This window comes from Heterodontus francisci, unplaced genomic scaffold (genome assembly GCF_036365525.1).
Source record: "Heterodontus francisci isolate sHetFra1 unplaced genomic scaffold, sHetFra1.hap1 HAP1_SCAFFOLD_99, whole genome shotgun sequence".
Taxonomy (NCBI): domain Eukaryota; kingdom Metazoa; phylum Chordata; class Chondrichthyes; order Heterodontiformes; family Heterodontidae; genus Heterodontus; species Heterodontus francisci.
Window position 1 is genome coordinate 541,764 of NW_027141580.1, and position 11,745 is coordinate 553,508.

The window sequence follows — 11,745 nt, forward strand, 5'->3', positions numbered from 1 at the left end:
TTTTCCAAATATCCAGTTACCACTTCCTTAATGATGGATTTGAGCATTTTGTCAATGACAGATGTTCGGTGAACTGACCCATGGTTTTCCCTTTTCTGTATCCTTCTCTTCTTGAATAGAGGCGTTCCTTTTGCGGTATCAATCCACTGTGCACTTTCTACAATCTAGGGAATCTTGAAAGATTGGTACCAATACATCTACTATCCTTCAGCCACTGGTGAGAGTTAGAGGATATTAAGTAGGGATAGTGAGGAGCTGATGAGATTAGGAGGCATGAGGAGGAGCTGAGGATATTAAAATAAAAGCAAAATACTGCGGATGCTGGAAATCTGAAACAAAAACAAGAAATGCTGGATTCACTCAGCAGGTCTGGCAGCATCTGTGGAAAGAGAAGCAGAGTTAACGTTTCGGGTCAGTGACCCTTCTTCAGAACTGACAAATATTAGAAAAGTCACAGATTATAAACAAGTGAGGTGGGGGTTGGGCAAGAGATAACAAAGGAGAAGGTGCAGATTGGACCAGGCCACATAGCTGACCAAAAGGTCACTGAGCAAAGGCAAACAATATGTTAATGGTGTGTTGAAAGACAAAGCATTAGTACAGATTAGGTGTGAATATACTGAATATTGAACAGCAGCAAGTGCAAACCTGAAGAAAAACAACCTGAAAAAAACAGTGGGTAAGCAAACTGAACAAACTAAGATGAAATGAAATAAATGCAAAAAAAGATTGTAAAAAATGTAAAAAATGTAAAAAGGAATGTAAAAAAAAAGGAAGAAAAAATAACTAGCTGAGGATATTAAGTGGGGTGGGATGGAGTTGAGGTTATTAGATGGGGTTGGAGAGGGTCTGAGGTCATCAGGTGTGGCAGGGAGGAGCTGCGGACATTTAGACGTGAGGAGGAGCTATTAAGTGGTGGTGCAGAGGAGCTGAGGTTATGAGATGGCTTAGGAAGTCACACATTGCCTGGATATTAGTTAGGGGTGGGGAAGAGCTGTTAGGTGGGGGTGAGAGGTGCTGAAGATATTAGTTGGGGTCGGGAAGGGCAGGCCAAGGACAGAAATGTGAGTATGATAGCACGGTGGTTAATTGATATGGCCAGCCACCAGAATCACTGGGTCATGCTTGCCTTGCCAGTGGCACCCACATCGCATGAATTCATTACATCAGTCATGCCAAAAGTCCTGTTTGTGTGCTCAGCATTCTATGTAATTTATCCTGTAAACTATAGCACAGGTCTTTCTCTATACCTATTTACATGTCTACTATTATAGGAGCTGCAAATGAATTGCTGCACTATACACCTGGACAGACTGCTCACAGTAAGTGCAGACGCAATGCAAAAAGCTCCTGGTGCTGTCCCGAAAGAATATGTTGCAACAGTCAATCAACTGTTGTGAATTGTCCTAAACAGAGTGGTTGCCCCGCCATTGATGACATTTTAAGATCTCCAGCAATTCCTGGTGTCATTCATTTACATTCGTGGACTTAAAGTGCTGTGATCTTCTCCTGGCCTGCTCTGAGTTGTGTTTATTACCAAATCGAATAATTGATTTAAAAGGATATTTCACCACTATCTTTAACTGCTCTTTAAACATGGACTGAGTCACACCATAAATAAATGTATTTGTGCAGCAACATAAAGACCGCAGCATAAATCCAATTTTCCCAAATACATATAAATAGTCATTGTAATCTTTGGGATTTGTTCCTATAATGCTGTAATAAAAGAAATCTATAACATATGTCAACCACAGAAGTATGAAGCTCCCAGATATGGTGAAGAGTAAAATCACCGATTTCCTTCTGCTCTCCATCTCTGGGTCGCTGCGATTCTCTCCCTTGCTACGACCCCTCAGTACCTTGCGAATTCGACTGGCCTCTAAGATGTGTCTGACTGTCAACGCATTGAGCAACAAAATTAAAGTGAATGGTAACAATGGAGTTAAAACCTTATCAAACTAATCAAATCCCACCCATCGTGGCTCAGTATAATAGCTTGGCTTTATATAACAGAGCCATGGTACCTCGTTGATTATCTCTCCAGCTTCCTTTGTAAAGAAGAAGGGAATGTTTTTTAAACAGTGCAAAATGCAGGTTGTTGCTAGAACCACAGCTGCAGTTTTCTCAGTGCAATAGTTAGTTTTCAAATTCTAGCAACAAATGGCTACAAATCGATCAAAGGAAAAAGTGACGGTGAACCAGACAGAACAATCTATTGATGCACGAGTCAGCACATAGATAACACTACACATAGGAGTGATGTCCAGGAAAAATCCCGGGAAATAATAATAACTGATCCGATACAGTAGCACATCAATGGTAATGACCAGTAGATTTGCTGCTGACATGGCCACCAGGTAGCGAGTGGTGCAGGTGGAGAGCCCACCCTTTCCACGGGACAGGATAACAATCGCCAATAAATTAACTGCAAGAGAGAGAAGAGAGAAGATACTGGAAATTACTGGTTAAACATTTTCCCTGTCTGAGCCGACAGTAAGGGCTTCATTTCAACACCCAAAAACAGGTGCATTTGGGTTGAGGTCAGAGGTTAAAATTGAAAAATACTCTCCACCCCGACCTCAACCAACCCTCTTCCAGATTCAACAGCGACTGGACAGGAGGCGGGTCGCAGACTGCTCCCAGCAGGGGGGTTGAATATTTAATTATTTCTATGAAATTGACAGACTGTGATTCCACTAATGTTGCAGATTATACCCTGGCCTTCAAGGTTTCTGCATCAGACCCCAAACCCCACACAAAGGCAACTGGGACGGGTAATCGGGACCGCAAACACTGCCCGGGATTGGGCGTAATCTGTGTTTGCAGGGCAAATCGGAGCAATGCCTCTTCATCAGGTTGTAGTTTAGAAACCTCACACATGGCTTTTTGTACGGACCCCCTTCCCCGTGACTGGATTCCTCCCCACCATATTTGACATCAGTTATCATCAGGGAACTGAACCACCTCAGGGTTGGGGATTAGACCCTTCAGAGACCGAAAACTCCCTCCCTGAAGTCTGGCTCAAGCAACCCTCCTGTTCAGGAGCAGGGATGGGCACAGCACTCCTGGGGCAGGACACCCCTAGGCTGGTGTAGCGGATTGATAACTCCATGGCCATACACTTCCATCCACAGTGTCAAGGATTGCACAACACTGTGATGGGACAGACCCTGCCATCGTGCTCTTTGCTAATACCTACGTGCAATCATAGAACGGTTTCAACAGACAAGAAGGTGGTTCTTGTCCATGCCCGCTCTGTGAGTGTCATTCACCTAGTTCCACTCCCCATCTTTTCACCGCTGCCCTGTCTTTTTTTTCTATTCAGATAATTATCCAATTTTCTTTTGAAAGCCTTGATTGAATTTGCCTCCATTACACTGTTAGGTAGAGCATTCCAGAACCTAACGATTTTCTGCACAAACACTTTTTTTTTCTCATGTCACTATTGCTTCTTCAGCTGATCATCGTAAATCTATATCCTTTGGTTCTCAACACTTCTGTCAATGGGAACACCATCTTCGTATCTACTCTGTCCAGACCGCAGATGGTTTTGCACACCTCTATCAAATCTTCCCTCAATCTTCCCTTCTCTCAGAACGACAACCACATCTTTTCCAGCTATCCACATACCGGAGGTCAATCCTCACAGGAACCATTCTTGTAAATCTTTTCTGCACCCTCCCTACTGCAATCAAATCTTCCTGAACTGCAGTGCCCAGAATTGGACACAATACTCTAGTTAAGGCTGAACAAATGTTCGTTAAAGGTTTTGTACTCGATGCCCCTATTTATAAAGCCTAGGGTCCTTTATGATGTATTAATCGCTTTCACAACATGCATTGTTACCTTTACTGAATTGTGCACACACACCCTCCAGATCGCTCTGCACCTGCACCACTTTTAGAACTGTGGATGTTATTTTCATTGCCTCTCCTCGTTGTTACCACCAATATGAATCACATCACCTTTTTTTTGCATTACAATTCATCTACCTCATATCTGACCATTTCACCAGCCTGTCTATTGAAGTTAATGACTATTCTTGTCAGAGTTCACAAAACCTTCAAGTTTTGTGCCATCATCCAAGTTGCAATTGTGTTCTGCTCAACGAAGTCTAGGCCATTAATAAATATCACAGAAAGCAATGTTATGATCAGCGCCCCCCGGGAAATTCCACTATATACCTTCCTTCAGTCAGAAAAAAAACCATTCACAACCACACTCTGTTTCCTGTCACTCAGTCAACTACCATGCTGTTCATTTTATTTCATGGAGTTTTACTTTGCTGACAGGCCTATTATGTGGCATTTTATCAAACACCTTTTGTAAATCTATGTACACCATATCAACCGCATGATCCTCATCAAACCTCTGTATCAACTGAATGAAAAATTCAATCAAATTATTCAAACGCAATTTTCCCTTCACAAATCCATGCTGGATGCCCTTTGTCCAGGTGATAGTTACTGTTATCCTGAATTATCGTTTCTAAAAGCTTTCCCAACACCATGGTTAAACAGATTGACCTGTAGTTGCTGCGCTTATCCTGACGCCAATTTTGAATAAGTATTCAATATTTGCAATTCGCCAGAACCCTGCCACCATCCTTGGGACCTAAGGATGATTGGAAGTTTATGGCCAGTGCCTTCACAATTTCCACTCTTACTTCCTTCAATATCATTGGATGCATCTGATCCTGTCCTGGTAACTTAGCAAGCTTAAGTACAGCCATCCTATCTAATACCTCCATTCATCAATATTTAGCCCATCCAATGTCTCAAATAGCTCCCCTTTCACTATCATTACGGCAGGATATTGTTCCTTGCTAAAGGCTGACATAAAGTACTCATTTCAGTTCCTCAGCCATGCTCGCTGCCTCCATTCGTAAATCCCTTTTTAGGTCCCTAAGCAGCTCCACTCCCACTTTCACCAGCGTTTTACTATTTATTTGCTTATAAAGACTTTTAATTTTCCTTTTTATGTTGGCTGCCTGTCTTTTCTCATACTCTCTTTGCTTTTCTTGTTATCCACCTGTGTACACGTTTCCTGCCTCATCTCACATTTTATACATATCGTCATCCAGGGAACTCTGGCTTTGTTGTTCCTATCTTCCCCCTACATGGGAATATGCCTTGTTGTAGCTGAACGAGCTCTTCTTGAAAGGCAGCCACTCCTCAGTTTTGCCTACCGATCTTTGATTCCAATTTACTTGGGCCAGATCCATTCTCACCCGATTAGAGTTGGCCATTCGCAATTTATTCATTTTACTCTGGATTGCTTTTCATTCTTTTCATTACTAACCTATGGTGCGGTGGTCATTATCCCTAACTGTTCCCTTCCTGACACTTGGTTCGCTTTACCTGCCATATTCCCCAGAACGAGATCAAGCAATGCATCCTTTCCCACTGGGTCAGAAACATACCGAAGCAGAAAATTCTCCTGGAAATACTTCAGAAATTCTTGTGCATCTCTCACTTTACACTATTCATATACCAGTCTATGTTAGGATTTTTAAAGTTCCCCATTATAACTACTCTATAATTCTTTCAACCTCTATAAATTCCCTGCAAATTTATTCCTCTGTATCTTATCCACTATTTGGTGGCCCATAAAATACACTCAGTAGTGTAATCTTACCTCTCTGCTGTCTTACTGCTAATCAAATATATTCTGTCCCCGATCCCTTTAGGACATCAGCTCTTTCCAGCAATGTAATTTTTCCATTAATCAATACTGCTATCCCTCCTCCTTTTTGTCATCTCCTTTCTTTATTGTTTCTCCTCAATGAGCTTCAGGGGGACAATGTAAGATGCTGCTGGAGAGGTCAGATTTAGATAGGGACCCACCATTAACATGGTAAGCGACTGGGAATTCAGCATTACATTTTCAGACTGAATGCAAATGTTCAGTAAATCAATTGCAATATCCAGGTGAGGTGGGGATCTCCTTCCCCTTCCTCGTATTTGACCACAATAGGGTTTATTCCCTTTAAACATTGGATGTGATTACCATCTCTGTGAGTGTTTTACCTTTTTTCCTTGAACGAGATTGTGAAAGAACCAATCCTACAGGTTATCTTGAGTTTAAACAATTGTGAGGGAAGTGTATTATACTTCATTCTCGAACCCGGCTGAAAAATATTCAAAATACGCTACGCATTTATGTATACATTCATACGACAATCACACACACACGTTGATTACAGGTGGGAAAATAGATTTGGTGGTTGGATTAATATTCAGAATAAGTGGAACTTAAATGCAATCCTTATAGTGGATGATCCAGTAGTCCTTGGATGAAGCTATATTTTTGAAGCTCTTTGTTGGTCAAACTGCACTTCGGCTGGATTGCTTTGTTCATATTTTTCCTGAAGGCAGAAGTGGTAGTTGATTCTCATCCCCTGGTTGATGGCTGTCGCGGCCTATAGGCTTGAAGTGTCCTCCAGTCGCAAACGGTTCATTTCTTGATGTTTTCTGGGGAGAGGGAAAGAAGAAACAGAGAGAGAGACAGAGAGAGAGATGGTGGGGTGGGGGAGGGGGAGCGGGGTTAGCAGCCTTCTGTGCCTCTGTACACTCGGTTACTGCTTGTCTGCATGTCTGTGTAACAAAACTTCTAATTTCTTAGAGGTGAACAGAGGGTCACACGGATCTCTCACTCCCCTTTGTTTTTAATGAGGTTCAAAGCCTAAAACCTAAAAATTCTCTTAGTTGAGGTTGGCAGTGCTCGCCCCCTGGGGGATGTCACCATTTATGAAAGCCTCGAGATGGTTCGGAAAGTCTTGCTGATGAGGGTGATCTAGTGATCTACTCTGCTATCCAAAGCATTGTTCTTGCTGGGCTTCTTGTTGGACATTTTTTTCGCTCCAGTTCAATCTCCTGGTATTTCAAATGTAAATTGCAGTGGCCCGTCTTGGCAGCTAGTTTTTCTTTTTAAAGTCAGTGTAGTTTTTTTCCCATTAAATGTCTAAGATAGGTTTCTAACCGATGAAAGCAATATTTTCCACTCGGCATCGAGGGTTTTTCTGACACCTCCGTCCCATGCAACTTGAAATGCAAGATAAGAGCATTTTATTAAAGGAGTCGAATGGAAAAACAAGTAAATACACATATATTTTTATTTCCTCCCCAAATTGACTCATTAATCTTTGAATCGTTACAGCTGTTATTTCTCTGCAACAACAATGTTACTTTAAATTTTTTTTTGGCTTTGCCTGTCATGGTCACATGTTGTCAAATGGGTTAAGGTTTCTCCAGTGTAAATTTGTAACACACTGGGGATGTGCATCTCAATAAACGTGTGGTCATTGGTGAAGCTTAGGGTCTGCAAATTTCCATTGCCGTTTAAGGCAGGTTCTCCTGTATGTACATGATTTAACCCCTCAACTGTTGTTTTTGCAATACGTGTCTTTCACCACTAAGGTTCCTGTACCTTGACATTTTTTTCTGTTTGTGGTGGGAATGGGTAACAAATTGGTTTTAATCCCCCATGAAGTGTCTGAAATGTCATCCGGGTCCTTGTTCTTGCTAACTTCGAAATTGAGATTGTTTGTTTTGATTAGCTTTGGGTTTGTGCCCTGATCACTTGGTTCTTCAGTGGGTAGATCCACCCTGACCTTACTTTTTGTTTTTTTCGTGAAGCACACATGTGCTGTTTACTTTTGTTTCGCTGTTCTCTTTATTGCTGGGATCATAATCTTGCTAATCACCCCATGCCCTCTGGGACATGCCTACACGCTGGTATCTCTCCAGCTTTCACTGCACTCTCCTGCAGCACTTCGCCTAGGCGAGGCATCGCCATCGCTGTTGGTTTGCCTTTTTTGGGAACTTTCCTTGCCTTTGCAGGTTTCCACAAATGCTGTAAGCAGCCTTGATAGGTTACCTTTTGGCCTACCACACAGGAGGATGTGGGGTCTGATGCACCTCTATTTCAGGATTGACTAAACTGACAGCAGGGACTTCCATTTGTGAAGCGTCCCGGACCTCATTTAACCTGCCCTTACTTTCCATTCAGCCCCCTTTCTCCATAACTGTCTGATAGACCTGTGCTTGTCTGTCCCCTTTTGTTGACATCAGGGATCCCATACAATCCACAAGCAGGAGGGCTTCTTGAAACAATATGCAGATATTCAAACCAGTGATGGGGCCATATTGGGGAATGAGCCCGGCCAGGTGGTCGAAGATTCAGTAGGGGAGCATTTCGGGAACAGTGACCATAGTTCCATTAATTTTAAGGTACTTGTGGATAAGGATAAAAGTAGTCCTCGGGTGAAGGTGCTAAATTGGAGGAAGGCTAATTATAACAATATTAGGCAGGAACTGAAGAATTTAGATTGGGGGCGGCTGTTTGAGGGTCAATTAACATCTGACATGTGGGAGTCTTTCAAATGTCAGTTGATTAGAATCCAGGACATTATCCATGTTCCTGTGACGAAGAAGGAGAAGTTTGGCAAGTTTCGGGAAACTTGGATAACACGGGATTTTGTGAGCCTAGTCAAAAAGAAAAAGGAAGGATTTGTAAAGGCTGGAAGGTGAGGATGAGACGAATCCCTTGAGGAATATAAAGACAGTAGAAAGGAACAGAAGCAAGGAGTCGAGAGGGATAAAAGGGGACATGAAAAGTCATTGGCAAACAGGATTAAGGATAATCCCAAGACTTTTCATACGTATGTAAAGAGAAAGAGGGTAACTCGGGAAAGTGTTGGCCAGCTCAAGGAAAGAGAAGGGAATCTATGTGTGTAGCCAGAGGAAATGGGCGAGGTACTAAATGAGTATTTTGCATCAGTATTCACCAAAGAGAAGGACTTGGTGAATGATAAGCCTAGGGAAGGGAGTGTAGATAGGCTCAGTCATCTCATTATCAAAAAGGAGGAGGTGTTGGGTGTCTTGCAAAGCATTAAGGTAATAAGTCCCCAGGGCCTGATGGGATCTACCCCAGAATACTAAGGGAGTCAAGGGAAGAAATTGCTGGGGCCTTGACAGAAATCTTTGCATCCTCATTGGCTACAGGTGAGGTCCACCGAGGACTGGAGAATAGCCAATGCTGTTCCTTTGTTTAAGAAGGGTAGCAAGGATAATCCAGGAAATTATAGGCCGGTGAGCCTTACATCAGTGGTAGGGAAACTATTAGAGAGGCTTATTCGGGACGGGATTTACTCCCAGTTGGAAACAAACAAACTGATTAGCGAGAGGCAGCATGGTTTTGTGAAGGGGAGGCCGTGTCTCAATAATTTGATTGAGTTTTTTAAGGAACTGACCAAGATGATTGATGAAGGAAGGGCAGTGGATGTTATCTATATGGACTTCAGTAAAGCCTTTGACAAGGTCCCTCATGGCAGACTGGTACAAAAGGTGAAGTCACACGGGATCAGGGTGAGCTGGCAAGATGGATACAGAACTGGCTCTGTCAGAGAAGACAGAGGGTAGCAGTGGAAGGGTGCTTTTCTGAATGTAGATATGTAACTAGTGGTGTTCCACAGGGATCAGTGCTCTTTGCTCTTTGGAATATATATAAATGATTTGGAGGAAAATGTAGCTTGGCTGATCAGTAAGTTTCCGGATGACACAAAGTTTGGTGGAGTTGCGGATAGTGATGAGGATTGTCAAAGGATACAGCAAGATATCGATCGGTTGGAGACTTGGGTTGAGAATTGGCAGATGGAGTTTAATCAGAACAAATGTGAGGTGATGCATTTTGAAAGATCTAATGCAGGTGGGAAGTATACAGAAAATGGCAGAACTCTTAGGAGTATTGACAGGCAGGGATATTTGGGCGTACAGGTCCACAGGTCACTGAACATTGCAACGCAGGTGGATAAGGTAGTCACGAAGGCATACGGCATGCTTGCCTTCATCAGTCGGGGCATCGAGTATAAAAATTGGCAAGTCATGCTGCAGCTGTACAGAACTTTAGTTTGGCCACACTGAGAATATTGCGTGCAATTCTGGTTGCCACACGACCAGAAGGACGTGGAGGCTTTGGAGAGGGTACAGAAGAAGTTTACGAGGATGTTGCCTGGTCTGGAGGGCATTAGCTATGAGGAGAAGTTGGATAAATTCGGATTGTTTTCACTGGAACGACGGAGGTGGAGTGGTGGCATGATAGAGGTATACAAAGTTATGAGCGGCATGGACAGAGTGGATAATCAGAAACATTTTCCCAGGGTGGAGGGGTCAGTTATCAGGGGACGTGAGAGGGGCAAAGTTTAGAGGGGATGTGCGATGCAAGTTCTTTACACAGAGGGTGGTGAGTGCCTGGAACTTGCTGCCGGGGGAGGTGATGGAAGCAGGTGCGATAATGACGTTTAAGAGGCTTCTTGACAAATACATGAATCGGATGGGAATAGAGGGATAAGGTCCCCGAAAGTGCAGAAGGTTTTACTTTCGGCAGGCATCAAGATCGGTGCAGGCTTGGAGGGCCGAAAGGCCTTTTCCTATACGGTACTGTTCTTTGTTCTTTGTTCACTCTGCTGAAGGCCTCCTCAAAAGCTGGTATGGGGATTACGGTTGCAAGTTTTACATCAGGTTGGGCCTTTACCACACCCTAGCACGGATGTTAAGTTTTAAATGCTTCCATCTCACAGAGAGAGAGAGAGAGATAAGGAGAGTTGGAGAGATACAGACAGATAGAGGGAGAGACAGAGAGAGTGTGTGAGAGAGAGAGGGAGAGAGAGCGAGAGAAAGAGAGAGAGAGAATTGGAGAGATACAGACAGACAGAGACAGAGAGTGAGAGAGAGAGAGAGAGAGAGAGAGTTGGAGAGATACAGACAGACAGAGGGAGAGACAGAGAGAGTGATAGTGAAAGGCATTGAGGGAGTCTGAGATGGGGAGTGAGAGAAATGGGGAGAGAGAGAGAGTGGGAGAGAGATGGAGAGAGAGAGTTGGGAAGAGAGATGGAGAAGAGAGAGATAGGTGAGATGGAGACAGAGGGGGAGAGAGAGAGATTGAGGGGGAGAGAGAAATAGAGAGGAGAGAGAAGGGGAGAGAGAGATAAGGAGTAAGAGATGGGGAGAGAGAGATGGGGGAGTTGGAGATAGAGGGGGAGAGAGAGAGATAGAGGGGGAGAGAGATTGAGGGGGAGAGGGAAATCGAGGGTGAGAGAGAGATGGAGGGGGAGAGAGAGATGGGGTAGAGTGTGGTGAATATGTGGAATTCTGTACCACAGGTGGAAATGGAGGCCAAGTCATTAAATTTATTCAAGAAGGTGATAGATATATTTCTTAATGTCAAAGGGATCAAGGGATATGGGGAGAAAGCGGGAACAGAGTACTGAATTAGACGATCAGCTACGACCATTTTTCAATGGAGAGCAGGCTTGACGGGCCGAATGACCTACTCCTGCTCCTGTTTTATATGCTTCTATGAGAGATGAGGACTGGGAAAGAGGGAGATACCGGGCAAGAGGGAGAGAAAGAGGGAGAAACAGATACAGAAGGAAAGATAGAGATGGAGAGAGATGACTCAGAGACTCTCTTTCTCACACACACACAAACTTGCAGACAGAGAGACACACACACACAAACATGGAGACACAGACACAGACACACATACACACACACAAACACAAACAAACTGTCTAAGGAGACTTGGTGTATTGCTGCGGTGTATCTTGTCGACGGTACACACAGTACCGCCCCCCCAATGGGAGGGTAACTAGTCTGAACCAGAATCTGGGCCCAAACTAGTCAAAAGCATGAGGTGATAGCCAAAGTTCTAATTTTTGCATTCCGTACAACATCAACATTC